The following is a 4,276-nucleotide window of genomic DNA, read 5'->3' on the forward strand; positions in this document are numbered from 1 at the left end:
TATATATATATATATAGTCTCCTCTCTCCTAATCTTTCTATTCTAGTAATAAGTATTCGATCTAATACTAATAGGAGACACTCTATACTTATATAATATACCTCGAACACTATATATTCTTACTCTAAATTAGCTAAATTATCTTCGTAAGAATCTTGGAAAGCTCGAGCACGCGCGAAGAGACACCCATACGAGCACGAGATACTAAGCAGACGCATATAAGGAGCATACGATAATCATTAGACTAGGCCGCGGCGAGCGGCGCTAGCTAGCGAGGCTAGGAGAACCTCGAGGCGTCCTAGTACGCCCCGAGAAACACTAGAATAATACGCGCCGCGTAGGCGGAAAAAGAGCGAGAAGTTAAGAAGGGGAACGAGATAGAAGAAGATCTATACGGCCTAGCGAACGATCTTCGTATAATTATAAGAGATCTCGAGAAAGAGAGTACCGAAACGAGATAGCTTTAGATACTCGATAAGATAGTCGAACGCGTAAAGCGCGTCTAGAACGCGTCTAGTACTCGCGACGTACTACTATCGAAGGGGATCGAGGTACGACTCGCTTCGATTAAAAAGACGATCGAGAAGATCGCGTAGCCGCCGCGAGATACGGCTAAACCGTTATAGATAGGCGTCGCTACGCGCGGCGTAGTCGTATAGTATACGACTCTTATACTACTCGTACGTCTAGAGCGATATATAGTAAGAATAGCTATATCTAATATAAAGAAGATAATAAACGAGAAGATTCTTAAAGAGATTAAAAAGACGATTCTAATAGCGGTTATAGTTCGCGTACTAAAAAGCGACGACGTAGATATAACTCTTCTAATAAAGGCGATAAAAAATCGCGCCTAGGCGATATCTCTAATAAAGATAATATAAATCTATAAATAGAACTATCTAGTAGAGATTTTAGATATTCTACTAAGTACCCGAGTCGTAGCCGAAAAGTAGACGAATAACGTAGATCTCGCGACTATAGTCGCGAACGACTCGAGATCGGTCGCGCCGGAACTCTAGATCTCTAGAATTAAGTAGCTCTATCCGGCTAAATAGATAGAGTATATACGCGTTAAGAAGAAGATTTACGGATCTCTTCTCGTCGAACTATAGAGCTAGGCGATATATCGAAGCGTAATCTAAGGCGATATTATAATAGAGACGTATCTTTATAAGGTTCGCCTCTTCGAGAGAGCGCTTTAAGAGATTTAGTACTTTAACTACTAGTAATAGAGTTATATCTAGAAAGTATACGTAAAGTTTATAAGATACGATAAATACGCTAGAGTCTATAAATCGAAGAAGTATACTAAGAAGAAAGTTTTATACGCTAACTATAATAAGGTATATAAGGTATAGTATCTATACGCCTATAATATATACTAGAGATATTACGACTACGTTTAGTAAAGATAAGTTATAGCTCTTATATAGACGGTAAATATCTAAGCTATATTTCGGAATAGCTAGACTATAGAGAGATAGACTATAGTAGGGAATAAAAAATAGAGGAAGATCTTCTCTAGAGCGATTATATAGAAGAGAGTAGAATAACTAACTTATATAGAGATAGCGATATATAGCTTCTAATAGAGACGCCTCTTCTTTATAGATAGATCGTAAAGAGATCGTTAGCCGTCGCTAGAGCTAAATATATAGAAGATAAATACTATAAATACTTTCGATAAATAAGTTCGAGATTATCTAATATAACTATAATAACTTAAACGACTATATATTTTAGGCGCTTTTCGATAGCTTTACGTAGTCTATAATACTCGCGATTTAAGAACTAGTCTTTAATTATTTTACGAAGTTAATCTACTACTTTAAGCTCTACTAGCTAGTATACGAGATTATCTAGATAATATAAGTATACTTTATAATAAGACGAAATATACTCGTTTTATACTAGAGACGTATATAATTTAAGCCGAATATAATACTACTCGATACTAAGATAGAGAAAAGAAAACTCTCGATAATTAATATCTATAATCTTAGAGAAAACTAGTCTAGGATCGCTAAATAGAGAAGAATTTAAGAAGCTTTTAATAAGATAATTAACGAGACTATTATTCTAGACGACTTTAACGCGTACTATTTAGTATAGAAAGATATAGAAGTCGTGTACGAATAGTAGATAGAATATCTACTAACGATAACGAGAGCGTAAAGATTAATACTCTTAATCTAGTAAAGAGATATATTATAAAGAAGAGAAGACTAGAAGATAATAATTAATCTTATATTCGCTAAGTAGTCGCTTAGTATATAAGTCGAGTTCTATAGTACTAAGTCTTTATAGACTCTAACGAAGAACTATATCTTAATCTATATTATATTTAATATCTAATAAAATCTAATACTACGAGAAAGTAAGCGATTCGTACTATATAGACTTAATATAGATAAGCTCTTCGTCGCGATATAGCGAGGGAAGAAAATAACGACTAAGACTCTTAAGAGAATCTAGTAGAATATTAAGAAAGCGCTAGAAGAGATCTATCTAAGAATACGCTCGTTATTAAAAATAAGACTAGACTAGTCGCCGAGAGCTACTAAGCTACTTATATACTCTAGATAGATAAAATATAGATTTCTCGTAACTAGAGACCGAGTTTAGCTAGAGCTAGTATATTATCTAGCGAACTAGCTTAAGTAGAAGATCCGGAGGAACGTAAGAATAAACTAGAGGCGTACGATAAGTAAGCTATTCGAAGATATCTCTCGAGATTTATAGAATATCTCGAGATAGAGTAAAAGAAGTATAGATAAGCTATACGAAGACTTATATCTTTTAGCGCTACGAAGAACTAAATCTCTTTTAATTATAAACGATAAGGGCGAGAAGAACTAGATTTTAGCGAAGAAGTTCTTCTCGCTAGCGCCGATTATAACGAGCGAGTCTAGAGAGTAGATAATTTATATATAGCTTATAATTTTCTAGAAGATTATAAAGAAAAAGACTAGAGCTCTTCTCGCGACTCTTCTAATAAAGAAGACTTTAGATCTCGACTCGATCTCGAACGAAGTACTTATAATATTTAGTTCTATTCTAGTAGTTAATATCGCGTAGGCGATAAGTAGACTCTTCGAATAGAGCTAAATTTCGATATATCTTAAGAAATCTATAACTATCGCCCTTCGTAAGAATAGTAAGAAGAACTACTCTCTTCTAAAAGCGTATCGATCTATTACTCTAGAGAATACTTTCGCTAAAGTAGCTAAGAAAGCGCTAGCGAACCGCCTAATAAATATAGTCGAAGAATACGATCTTCTTCTATAAAGCTAGATAAAGGCGCGAAGAGACTACTTAACGCTCTCGACCGTTAGTCTAGTTATAGTATACGTAAAGTATACGTAGAAGGCGCGGCTCGGAAATATAGTCTTTATATTAAGTCTAGATATCTAAGGCGTATTCGATAATATTCTATATAGGTAGCTTCTTAATATTCTTAAGACTAAGAGAATTTCCCTCTAGCTAGTTAAGGTTATCGAGAGCTTTCTAAATAAGAGACGTACGTAAATAGTATACGCTAGATACGAGAGTAACTAGATTAAGACGAATACGAGGATCCCGTAGGGCTCTCTACTCTCGCTAATTCTCTTTCTCTTTTATATCTTAGGGCTACTAAATATACTCGACTTATACGAGAATAATATACTAGTCTTTAGCTTTATTAATAATATAAATATTATTATCTAGAGATCGTTAAAGAAGAATAACTATATAAGACTTATAAGGGCGTATAAGATCTATAAATAGTAAACTAACTAGTACGAGATAAAGTTCGCTCTAGATAAGTATTAGCTAATCTACTTTATAAGAAAGCGCGCTATAAACGACTAGTAGAGAAAGAGTATACGAATCGTCGATAAGAAGATTCTTTCGAAAGAGAGAGCGATTAAGATTCTCGAAGTATAGCTTAATTCGAAGCTTACGTAGAAAGAGTATATTACGTATACGGTTTATAAAAGGCTCGTAGTCTTAGAGATCTTAGTAAGACTAGCTATATCGATATAGAGACTCTTCGCTAGGAATACGAAACTTCTCTATATCTTTATAATATAGTCTATACTCCTCTACGAAGTATAGAAAATTAGTATATATCTTATATAGAGTACGCTTCTACTATTAAAACTAATATCGTTTAAGAGAGTATAGAACTAATATCTAAAAAGGGTAACGAATACGTACTAAAGAATACTAAGAATAGCGCTTAAGAAGAAAATATATACTCTTCTATTAGATATTATAGTCGCCGACCTAG

This window comes from Exophiala dermatitidis (assembly GCF_000230625.1).
Source record: "Exophiala dermatitidis NIH/UT8656 unplaced genomic scaffold supercont1.2, whole genome shotgun sequence".
NCBI lineage: Eukaryota > Fungi > Ascomycota > Eurotiomycetes > Chaetothyriales > Herpotrichiellaceae > Exophiala > Exophiala dermatitidis.